We start from the raw sequence: 12,890 nt of genomic DNA, 5'->3' as shown, positions 1-12,890 counted from the left end.
CGCGTGCATTGTTTGATAAGTTGACAGGAAAGAAAGTCAGCTGAAGAAGCAAGCACAACAGATGTTCTGAGCGAGATTCGAGAATGCGTACGCAGAAAGAAAGACGTCCTCGCCGAGAGAAGCCGCACTGCAGCGCTTTGGATTCAGTACCTAGAAATGGTGGACATATTGCGCTCCTTTATCAAAGCAGAGCGAACAGCTAATTGGGAACTCCACTTCGAGGCATTGACAACAATGCTGTCATATCTCGCTGCTTCTGGCCACAACTTGTACGTTAAGTGCGCTCGACTATACCTACAGTCGATGACGGACCTCCAAACGAAACATTCGGATGTCTACAGAAATTTCGTTTCCGGTCTTCACGTGGCAAAAAGGAGTGATAGGTTTTGGGCAGGATTATCGATTGACCTAATCATCGAGCAGGTTCTTAGGAGAAGTCTAAAGACGAGCGGAGGCTTGGCAAGAGGAAGGGGCCTAACGGAGCAGCAACGTCTTATCTGGTTATTATCTATGCCTGCACGCAACTTGCGGAATTATTTCGATACGAGCTCTGCACTTATCCCACATCTCTTTTCGACTCACCATTAACCCTTAGACAACCACAAAAACAAGCGCTAGCGGAAGCACTGTGGGCGAAGCTTTCACTAGAGGCCAAGACGCAGCCCGAAGGAAATGTCCAATATGTGTTGGCTGGAGGTGCCCTTCTCCACCGAGTCTCGTGGCCGAGAGGTTCTCCAACTTACAAGGAAGTGTGCGACTTGTATTGCAGCTACGTGCGTAGGAAATACGGAAGAGCGATAGTGGTATTTGACGGGTATGACGAAATGTGAACTAAAGCTATGACACAGCAGAGGCGCGCATCAGGGAAGGTTGCTGCCACTCTCACCTTTACAGAAAGCATGTCCATCACGCTAAAGAAAGATAACTTTCTCTCTAACCTTAAGAACAAGCAACGCTTTTTGATGACGCTGACTCAGGCTCTACAGAATGGGTCCGCGTGCAGTAACTCTACCACCGCCCTGGACTACGAAACTGAAGATTCGGAAGATTTACTTGTATAGCATGTGTAGATTACAATTCAAGAATGACTCTATTTCTAGCGTGAAGATAAGGGATAAACGTGTCTTGGAAAATGTAAACTTTCGAATGACTCAGCATTTTAAAAGTTGTTCTTTTATGGGTCTTTATTTTAAGATTAAGGCCCGGGGAACATTGTACTAAGAGTATGTTCTTAATTTTCAAGGAAAGGCATGATTTATACCAATAAAACAACCGTAAATAGCAACTTCCTGTTTAGAGCCTCGTTTTCATGTTGCAGCAGAAAGCGAGTTAGAGGTTGATCGTCTTTGGAGGCTTTCCCACGCTTGAATCTTTAGAGACTTTTAGTATGTTAATGTATAGGTTATTTCTAACTGGTTTACGATGAGAAAGCTTCTGTTGCAATTAGTAGCAGGTCTGATTACAAAATGCCTGGACTAATTCTTTGTTGTGTTTACAAGGTTTTTGCCCATATTGTGAACATGTTGCTTGCACCGATCGGTCCCAAAGAGGCAGCTCAACGACAAGGTTCGCATTAGCCATTCCCATTTGGCATTTAATGACTGTACTCATATCATGCATGTCTTAACCTTCGGACGTACAAGGCGGGAGGGAGGGGGTAGATGCAACCCCCCCCCCCACCACGCCCCCATGAAGTCTTTTCAAAGTTATGAAAAGACGATTTACTCTAGGAGGCTGAAACTTTCGGTAGCTGTTCCCTCGTTCTTCGTGAAAATTTTCATATGTAGTAAAGCAACTGCTCTATGCCATAGAAAGGTAACTTTGCCCGAGTAATCTCGCTCGTAATGTAGTGATCTTTTCTTCAACTTTTGTTTTGGAAGCCATTTGAATCCGGAATTTTGAAAAGTCCGCAAGAAGTTGTTAATGTCAGTCTCCCGCGCGATTCGAAATTAGACAATAAACAGCATTTAAAGGTCGTGTGACTAGGCGGAGTCACAAATTGCCCAAAACAATTTTTTTTCTTTTATAATGGGTATAAAATACATCTTATTTTGAGTTAAAAACTTTTTGTATATTTTAAGTATGGTTATTCAACAAACTATCCAGCACTGAAACAACTGATTAATTAAAAGAACGAGTGATCTCACCTGAACCCCAAAACTCGGGGGTTTTGCACATCTTAGTTGCAATAAGCCTAGGCCTTGGCGCCAAGTTAGAATTTAAAGATATTACAATTGACCTATTATTATTTAGTATTATTTAGTATGACCTATTATTATTTATTGACCTATTATTGCTTAGTATTAAGGAAGTCGAGCCATATACTTAACAGGCATCGATACCTTACTAAAGCTTTGGAAGGTTTGAAAAAGTTAGGAGTAGGAGTTGGAACTATGTGAATTAAATTCAACAATTAATATTTAAAACATTGATCGGTATACTTACAGGTGCTGTAAGTCCGGTAAACTGGAGAAAACATTTTCTGTTAAATTCTGAATACTGTTTCCCTGTAGGTTTCTGAGATAGATAGAGAAACAAGTTAAAAAATATATATAGCATCAATATGGAGCTTAAGAGTACACACCGAGTTTTTATTACTGAATAGTAAAGTAAACTTATATTAAACTATTTGTTTAAATTACACGCCACTGTTTAACAGTGTTCCAGCCGGGTTGTGCTGTGCAGCAAATTCAGGGCCACCATCTAACTGGCAAATAGTTTTGATGTGTTTTTAGGTGTGTTCGTTGTTAATCGCTAAGTTAGAAAGGACATTCATCCAGATCTTAGCATATTTTTTGTTTAGATCAGAGTAACATCGAAGAAATGACAAGGATATACGACGCTTTTATTTTATTTATTTATGTATTTTATTTAATTTTTTTTTACGTTTACATAGCCTACATAGTTAAAAGCAAACCAAACCCTTAATGAGGAGATATGAGCGTTCGTAACGTGGGGTTCCTATCGTCGAAACTGCCCAACGTAAATGGCCAATAAAATTCTAGGATTCGATATTTCGGGAAATGCTGAGGAGATTGAGGAAAGGAAAATGTACTCCGTATTCGTTGTTTTAACAAACAATACGCCGCATATACTGTAAGTTGCGCAGTATTTGTTGTGAGGAAAATATCTGCATGTATTTTTGGAATAAGGGGTTAATTATTCCATTATAATGTCATTTTCAAGTTTGTCGACTTTTTTAAATACATTCTGGATAATCGGAAAATCGTACCAATCGCATAAGGCGCCTGCAAAAGACGAAAACAAATCAAACGAAACCATTAAAATGCCACTTATTTGATTCACACCAAACACATGTTCCCGTCAAAAAAGTCAAGGTTTGAGTCATTATGTTCGACCAATGTTGCTCCGCTGTCTCTGTCCGTATGTAAACCGTGCATTACTGGCTTATATTTTGCACGTTCTCATGAAGGTATATGGTGAGATTGCGAAGTATAGTGAAATAATAAACGAGTATATTTAATATCTATGCGTCAACACACGGATACATTGTATATCTTGAACGCAACATGCTTTACGAATGAAGAATAAACGATTTTGCTACCTTTTTAAACTCATTTTAAGAACGACGAAATCATTTTACTTATCCTTCGCCGAGCATTTTAAGACGGCTCAACAACTGATTTTACGGCCGTCACAATCTAGCTGGATCTTCACTATGTACATTTTCGGTCTTGAAGGCCTTATAAAACTCCATCAGCTTACGAGGTTGTATGGCTCACTTAAGGGGAACAAACGAAACTTTTATATTCTTAATCTCTGACTCAGCATTTTAAAGTATCGTAGAGATGTATGATAGCAAGGATAGAACGGTAGCTCTCACTTTGTAAATCGAAATATGAATTTGCCCCTAATACACTGCTTTTAGTCGCTATCTTGGATTTCTAAAGAAAACTTTAACAATGCTATTTTTTGGCCTAGACATATGTTTGGAAAAAATTATATCTTAGATATTATTTCAGTATTGCCTAAGGTAATTTGAGCTATAATGACGTCATAAACTACGTTACAGTGATACCATTTTGTTTTCTACTTTGTGTATTGAACTTGTATTTCAATTATCTGTAAAAAACTAAATTACCGTTAAGGTGCTCCACATCATACTACTAGAAAAACGATTTTTTTTTTAAGCAATAGGACACTTTTTCCGTGTTTACACAGCCTAATCTAAACACTAGGAAGGTTCGGAGTATTCGAGACAGTTATGGAAACCCGAGACGTAGTCGAGGGTTTACATAACTTTCGAGAATACTCCCAACCCTCGAGTGTTTAGATGAGGCTATGTAAACACGGAAAAAAGTATAAATTAATTTTTAAAAAATACGCGCGAAGCTAAAACGTCACAACCGTATTTACACACTCTCGTCTAAACACCCCTATCGAGCAATGAGAGCGCGCGTAGTAGCTCAGTTATTTTATAAACTGTTAATTAATATACCATAAATCAGAGTAGCTACATACACTTTAGTTTAGAGCTCGTTTAAGTACAGAAACGCCAAGATCGTATAACGTCGTTCTTCGCCGCTCTCACTTACATTTTTGATCTATGAGTTCTAAAACTCACTCACAATTCATCAAGTTCAAACACGATAACTCATGACCATGAAGGTGTTTGAATATCTGATCTTTATTAGCAGATATTTTTGCGCTTTTAATTTTGTGTTTCCCCTTAAAATTAGTTTTAGTCTTGATTAAGAAGATATATCAAACACTCAAGACCGTATTTCCAAACACCTCAAAAATTGTCAAAAATACTCCGCTACTAGCGTTGTATTTTCAACTGTCTTCTCTCTACAGGCATCTCTCCAGATTGCTGCTGATAATTTGCTCTTGCAACGCGAAGCCATAGAGATCACTTCCATGGCGGCATAGCCTCTGGACAGACTTCCCCTCTACTGGCGCAGTGAATCTACTAGCGCAGCTCATCCACACTCTGGCATCTCTTCTCTACAGATTGGTGGTGATAATTTGCTCTTGCAACGCGAATCCATAGAGATGACTTCCATGGTGGCATAGCCTCTGGCCAGACTTCCCCTCCGCTGGCGCAGTGAATCTACTAGCGCAGCTCATCCACACTCTGGTACCTCTTCCTGTATAGCTGACACAACTGACACACAAGTGCCTCCGTATCTCTTAAGATACTAGGGACTTCAATATATGGTACGGCTAGGCTGTAGTACGGCGGAGTTTACCGAAGTAAACGCGGAGTTTACCATTTTTCTTCTCAAAATGAGCTCATTTAAACAGGTTCAAAAGGATTTGCTCCTCTGCTACTGCTAGAATATAATCTCCGATGAAGAATATTTTATCTTGTGCGACTTATACCGCCCAAAGAGCTTAAATTTACCTTACGACGAGTACCCTTTGTTTGATCTCGAAAGCATGTTAAATGATGAGTGTAAAACCGAGTTTCGTTTTGAGAAAACTCATCTGCCACTGCTTGTCGACGAGCTGGGGTTTATAATGGTCACAAACGTGTACATTCCATTAAATTTCAATCTGTCGCACTTCCTAATGGCCTTCTGCGAATATGTTTGAACCGGTCGGTAAGTGCGATTTGACTTTTTGCCAATAACATTAATTTGTGGAACAAGAGTCCATATTTCTGATGCTTTTCATTTGTTTGTTCCTTTCAGAGGGAAGGAAGCACGATGCAGGAATGTTAGCCGACTCTAACCTTCTTGCCAATCTACAAGCGTTTGCGTTTTCACCAATTAGCGATCCACTATGTATTTATGGAGACCCCGCCTATCCCTTTCGTGTCCATCTTCAAGCACCATTTCGGAATGCTCTTTTAACGCCACAGATGAAGGCATACAATTCTTCCATGAGTTCTGTCCGATCTTCAGTGGAGTGGCTGTTTGGTGACATTGTTAATTACTTTAAATTTATTGACTTTAAGAAGAATTTAAAAATCGGTTTGAGCAGCGTTGGTAAGATGTACATTGTATGTGTTTTATTAAGAAATGCTCTAACGTGCCTTTGTGGCAACACAAGATCGGATTTTTTTGGTTGTGATCCCCCTAACCCTCAGCAGTATTTCGCTTGAACAAACAACTCGTGGACTATTTTTCATTAGCTTTAAGGGGTTTTTCAGCAAAATCAAGTATACGTCTTAGGCATCCAAGCTTGGAAGTATTTGCTCGGGAATCAAGCTGTCGCTTGGCGAACTTTTCCATGAAATGTGATGAATCAGTATGAAATACAATTAAAGTGGAACCCAACATAATGCAGTCCCCTAAAGTTGAAAGGTTAAACAAGTTGTGTAGTCGAAAGAAGTTACTCCAATTAGTTGGCTACAAGGAGATAGTTAAGATTTTAAAGTTTTCTTCTTAGTAACTTTTTCTAATAAAGCCATCATAGTTTAGGTTTGTTGTTGCTCTTGCTGTAGAAAAGCCAACTGAAATGCTTGCATTTGATCCTTTTGTATACCCATGTTCGCTAACATGGTTTCCCAGCTTTGTAACATCTACTCTTGCACAATACAACTACCCACATTAATTATAACCACAACAGTAATGTCAACAATAGTTAATCAGAACATCTTTTTGGATTTGAAAATTCTCCAACAGAAAAGGATAATATAATTATTAAAAAAACGAAAAAAATTACATATTCAGTGCTTTGACATTGCTTTTTCTAACAAGAACATTATGGCCTGGTTTTGTTGAGCCATTATCACGCGGAGATTTTGACTCTACTGCTGTTGCTGTGTTTGTTGTTGTTGCATGGCCTGCAGCAGTGTTTAGTGGTGGTTCACCATAACTTGAAACTGATTAGCCTTATCCTCCTGTTGGTTCTTCTTCATCTCGATTTCCTTCTCGCGGAGTGCCATTTCTCTTTCGCATTTTTCTTTTAAAAACTCTACAGCATCACTACCACTCCTTCTCTTCCTCCTGTCCTTCATTTCACCTTCATTATCTTCCTGGGATTTCCTCTTCTTTGCCTGGCCCATCCTTTTCATTTTTTTTTTTTTTTTCGCATTTCCTCAGCAGTAACTTTATCATTCTCTTTCTTTCTATTGACATCTTCTCTGTTCTTCTCTGCAGCTTTTTCTTTCTCCGTGATCTTTTCCAAGAGAACATCCAGCTCATCCTGTTCAGGAGATATTCCAGATGCGCGTATTTCTTCCCTTTCTTTCTCTTTGTACCTTGCCTAAAGAAGGGAGAATCTCTTCCTTACTGCTCTCTGTGAGAGATTCTGCTTAAATGTCAGCTGCTGGCAATTCTTCAGAGACTGAGCTATATCAGTCCACATCTTTCCCGCCTCATTTCTGCCCTTTTTGTGCTTGTAAGGCTCAAGAGCTAGAACCTCTCTGCAGAGCAGTGTATCATAGGCTTTGGTCCAGTACATTGAATTCCTATTGAAAGGGAAAAAAGCAAGGTTGTATTAAACAGCAATAGCCAGCGTCCATCCCCTGAGGAACACTCCTATTTACGGTATACGAATTCATAAGCAGCCGGTATGGGCATTAGAAAAAAAAAAAAGAAAAGAAAAAAACTTTAAAAAAAGACGCAAGGCTGGAAAACAGCGAAGAATATTCTTATCGGTTTTGCTTTTGTTGAGCCGTGCACAGCCCACGTTATGTCAAACCAGCTGTTCATTTAACCTTCACTCATAAAAATAAGAAATGTTTTGTTTTGCAGATAACGGAGCAGCTTTTTCCCTTTCAACTTTTTATCGCAGAAGAGACCATAAAACCCTTTCAATCAGATTCAACTACATACACCTTATTCCAAAATGGCAGCCATTTTAGTGTTCTTTTGTTTGCTTTGCAAATTAGCCCTTGTTGCTTCGTTCAATTAAGGGAAAATATTCTTTTGAATTTTGAGTTTAAGAGAGAGGGAACAAGGAGTAATTTGAAGGGAAACAAAACCAACACTAAGATGGCGCTCATTTTGGAATAAGGTGTGCTGTAAATGTGATGTTGATACAATAAACAGTGAATAAAATCTGTCAAAACGCTTCGAACTGCCTGTACTTCGGCAACATTCAAGGCAAACTAACAGATATATCTCGATTTTGACTCAATGTTCGTAAAATGTGATAAGCCCGAACATTGAGAACTTTCGATTCCGATTATTTTCTCGAAATCCATTTTCAACAGCAATAAAATTTCAGAGCAAAACGTAGCACTTACGACGCTTTCTTTTTTGTAGCCATGCTGTGACTCGGCATATGACTGAAGTACACTGGAAGTAGCTCGCAGTCGTTCAAGAATTCTGTAAAAAGAACAAAGGAACAAGTATCTTTGAACGGACTTTTATGGTTTAGTACTTCATCTCCAAACTTGGCTGCTCAAACAGTGAAAACAGCGTTAAAAATGGAATAAAACAACGGACTCATACTCACGTAGTGAAGTGTACGCCGAAGAAAACAATTTCCCGTAGAAAGCAAGGATACGGTGGGAAAGCCATGCCAGTACGCGCGTCATGACGCCACCGGAAGTAATCTTCAACATCTCCCGCCGTACTAGAGCCTAGCCGTATCATATCTTAAAGTCCCTACTGTCCACTCCTACCCAATTCTCGCCATATCTTGGACGTAAATTTCACTGCATTGGAGAAGCTGAGCTGATATTCATTTGAGATTTAAGAGGACAGTCGAAGACAAAAATCCAGTCAATCTCACGAAACTTTCCGAGAAGTGCCATCAGGGGGATACATCATGATCCATACGAAAAGGAAATTCTAGATCCCTATTGGGAACCTTACGCCTTCAAATCCTAAAAGACGTCACCTTGGCTTTCTTCAGTAGATCAAATTAATCTAAAGTAAGATTGGACGAGAAACGCGGTTCGTTACAAAGTCATTTACGGCCTTCTTTCTGTTGCTCGATCTTGCCCTGCAGTAAGTCATCACCTACTTCTGTTGCCACTTTGATACCCGTGAACACGCTCGTGAACACTGCCTATTGTTTCCATGGACTGTTGAATACATCCTCAAGCAGATGCACCAGCTTTTCTACAGCTTTGATGTCTTCTTTAATGCTTCCTGGTGCCAACTCCTCGTGGATGTAGGTTTGTGATGAAGTAATACCCAAATGTTCGAAAGAAGCTTCCTATACACACCACGTCTTGTATCGTTAACATCTGAGTCGCGGCAAATTAAAAGTAAACTCTATGTAGCCTCCCTCTGTCCAGCTGTCGCAATTAATAGTGTTCTCAATGGTCTTACCAGGTTTTTTTCGTCCAAAAGGATTAAAGGGAAACAGTCAACTGGTGCACATGTACAATAGATACCATTTCATAACTAATTTGCAAATCACAGTGACGCGATCCATACTACTTTTAAGCAAGGATGATAAAAAATAATACCATAGAATGAGCAAAAGCACACTCAAAAACAGATTTCTCTGTAAACGATTGAAAATCAAGGAAAACAGTGCGCAGATTGGAGCGGATTTCTAGATGTACTCTGATTTCAGGCTGAGGTGAACTTTTTTTCAAGGTGAAAAAATTAGTGTCCAAGTCAGCGCGGTCCCAAAACTGACTGGGTTCCTTTAAAGAAATGTCTATCAAACAATATATCTATAGTGGGCTAGCTTAGAACCCAAGCAACCGCATGCAATGCATTCGTTCACCATTGATCAGATCATGGTGCAGAGGAAACACTTTCCAACATTCATTTGTAAGACCACATATTTAGGAACTGGGGCTGGAGGAAGGAACCGTGCAAATGCCTTGAGGGATTCATTCAACAAAGTTGTAATTTATAGATATAATTTATCTACGCTCTCTCTTTTTTTCTGAAAAAAAAAAAAAAAAAAACTTGAGAACCGTTTATCACAATCTTTTTTTTTTGCAATTATTATAGGTAGCAGTAAGTGCAAACTGGTCATATTATGATCACTAATGATCAGGCGTTGTGACTTCACATGTGCCTTCTGTACTTATAATTCAAGCACTAAAACAAACGGAAATCATGTTTGTAGTTCAAATACGTTTATTATTTGCATTTGAAACGCGACTTGTTCACTTTAACTTTGATGCCTTCCCCAAAAATCCAAGATGGAGACACGAGAAGGGTATTAGTATTTGATTTACAAAGTGAAAGCCACCGTTCTGTTCTTGCTGTCATATATTTTTATGATGCTTGATAGTAAAAGATTAAGAATATAAAAGTTTCGTTTGTTTCTCTTAAGGAAGCCATACAGTCCCGTCAGCTGATGCACTACATGTGGAGTCTTTCTTGTCTCGAGATATAGGCATACGCATTTCCAAAAAATCGTATATCCTTAAATTTTTGCGCATACCGATAGAAAGAGGAAGACATACATAGCATGGGTTCTTTTCGCTTTCTTCCCCTCATTTGATAGCTTTTTTTTTTGCATACGCGTTTCGCTTAAAACGAATCATAACCCGAGTGGACCTCTACGTCGACCTTTGGGGAGTTGTAACGGCCCGACGATATTTCACACCACCCCTCCTCCCAAACGTTCCAAACCAAACAAGCAAGTTTGCAGGTTTACACAGGCGATACTTAGATCGGCAATCAAGTGTGGCTTTGGTCATTACCTTCAGATTTATACAAATGGTTGACACGCCAAACGCACCGTTTGGTTAAGATAGGGAAACTTTGACTTGAAAAGCCAAGCTCTGACATATGAAACATTCCGCCAAAACAAACCCCCCATACCCACACTCTCTCTCAGGGATATGCTCAGGCTTATCTTAAACGAAAAAAAATCTCTTTACATTTTAACGTCAAAACTCTTTTCAAACACAGGATGCCGTAATGTTAAAAAAAAAAAAAAGTTGAAAATCTGTTTTACCAACGTTTTCATCATCACTCACTCGCAAAAGATATATCGATGACGTCTTTTCTCCATGGAACATAAACAGATCGAGAAGAAATAAACAAGTTTATAGAGCTATCAAATAACAATCCTCCCATCAAAAAGTTCGATTCACGGCTAAATGTACAGATACAGAACCTTTCCTGGATACATGTATACGAGGGCGAAAGATTTAAGAAGGAATCTATTCTCGACACTTGTGCGTACTTCAAACCAACCGAAACTTTCCAATACACGCACTTCACCACCTGCTACCCTACAGGCGTAAGGAAAGGCTTCATCAAAGACCAAGCCTTACGGCATCTGAGAAAGAACTCTTCAAAACCTACATTTAAAGAAAACATTACACAGTACACAATTTAGCAACTACTCTCTCAGAAATTAAATTTAGCGAAAGAATATAGGCTCTACAAAGTAAACAAAAAACGGGGAACGATTTTCGATGCTTGTAACAGAATGTCACCCAGCTGTGCCTAATCTTAAAGATGTTCTTATGAGTATTTTTTTTTTTAAATAAGCTTCTGTTTTAAGTGTCTTCCGCTATTTTGAAGCGTGTTCTGTGCGAGCCAATAGACACTACAACTATGGTGTGGTACCTCAACAGAGACCCTTGAAGACAAGGCCAGGGGATAAAATACGTAAAAAAAAATGCAAGCCGACTCAAACAATTTCACACATACACTTTCAAAAATTGAAACGCAGAGTATTTTTGGATAAAGTATCACTCGGAAAAGCACATAAAGCTAAGAGGTTGCTCCAAAGAAGAACAATTGTCTAAGTTACCGTAGACTTTGCTTAAAATTTGTGATCCCCATCCAGACTCTCGCTAAACACTAAAACTGTTTGCACTGACAAAAGAGGAAAAAATAGCTTGAAACACGTGAGACACGCTGTGGTGTTGGGAAAAACCAAACCAAAGCAAAATAATTCCATCGGAAATACAACTAAGACCGGAACGCCTTTACAAAAAAACCCGCACCAGGAAAAGCGGCTTTGGAAGAACAAGAAAAAAAATTGTTAGAAACTCGAGCAAAGACAAAGCAGTGTCACTAAAAAAAGAAGCACGACCAGAATTAAGACCAGCGGAGTCAAAAGATGATGAATATGTGGGTAGAACAGCGCGACACAACAGCTGAACTGAATGCAGGAAACCTGACTGGCGACAAAAAACAAATCTACTTTGCAGTATGTGGTATGTGGAAAACACCAGACGAGAAAAGGAACCACCGGATACGCGATGTGACGAGGCTGTCTTGCTGGATGGACCGGACAACCGCGCAGAACAAAGTTTGAAATCACACACGTGAACAAACGAAAAGGAGCCAGAGCCGGAGGGCGCTTTCTATTCAGCCAAAAATTTAAAAAGTTTCGAAACGGTGACAAATGGTACAGACATTTGTTGTAAGGTTTCCAGAGAATTCTGAAGCTTGAATGATCATCCGTGACGTGATCAGTACAGTGATATCATATCGCGATAAAATAAAGCGTTATAATTAAATTTAACATTAAATTTTATGACTGAATTCTATTTACGGTGTGGTAAGTTGTTACATTTATAATTGCTGATTTTTCTTACATTTCGGTAGGACAAGTTTTTACATTTGCGATTGTTATTGCATTTAGCGTTAATTTGTATTACATTAACAGCTGATATTACATATTTACATTACATTTTTACTGCACTTAATGTTACTATTATATTTAACGGTGACTCAGTCCTCTTTTCTCTTCTATTCCACTTGAACACTTTAGGATATTCCGGAAAACAATGGCCTATTTGTTGCTGGAATTTCCGAAAATCCAAACCAGAATTTTTGATCGAGTGGAAAGCTCTAGCGCCCGAAAAGAACACATGTTCCTGGGTGATCGAATTTCGAGCGCAAACGACTCAAAAAGAAGAAGTCTCACTTCAGTCTTTTATACTATCACACACTAATTTTACGTGTGAATTCCTTGTCAGTCATATATGTTCGCTCTTAATCACTCCGGGACAAATTACCCTGGGAAAACTGCATGGGCAGTTAGAATAGTCAGACTTCCTGTGGGGTATGTTAACATCCGCTATCAATAGC

The 12,890-nt window shown here is 39.1% G+C and overlaps 2 long non-coding RNA genes and 1 pseudogene across 2 annotated transcripts in view; 1 reads left to right on the top strand and 2 right to left on the bottom strand.

The window, feature by feature from the left end:
• The window catches only part of LOC145500501 (uncharacterized), a 192,521-nt gene that overhangs the window by 114,258 nt on the left and 65,373 nt on the right, over positions 1-12,890 (top strand). The window lies entirely within an intron of this gene.
• The window catches only part of LOC145500511 (uncharacterized), a 340,504-nt gene that overhangs the window by 270,291 nt on the left and 57,323 nt on the right, over positions 1-12,890 (bottom strand). The gene's annotated exons all lie outside the window — the stretch shown is intronic.
• Positions 6,531-7,802, bottom strand: LOC145500491 (uncharacterized; annotated as a pseudogene).

This window comes from Orbicella franksi, chromosome 10 (genome assembly GCF_964199315.1).
Source record: "Orbicella franksi chromosome 10, jaOrbFran1.1, whole genome shotgun sequence".
Taxonomy (NCBI): domain Eukaryota; kingdom Metazoa; phylum Cnidaria; class Anthozoa; order Scleractinia; family Merulinidae; genus Orbicella; species Orbicella franksi.
Note: the sequence above shows the minus strand (reverse complement) of the source record. Positions and strands in the feature narration are given on the sequence as shown.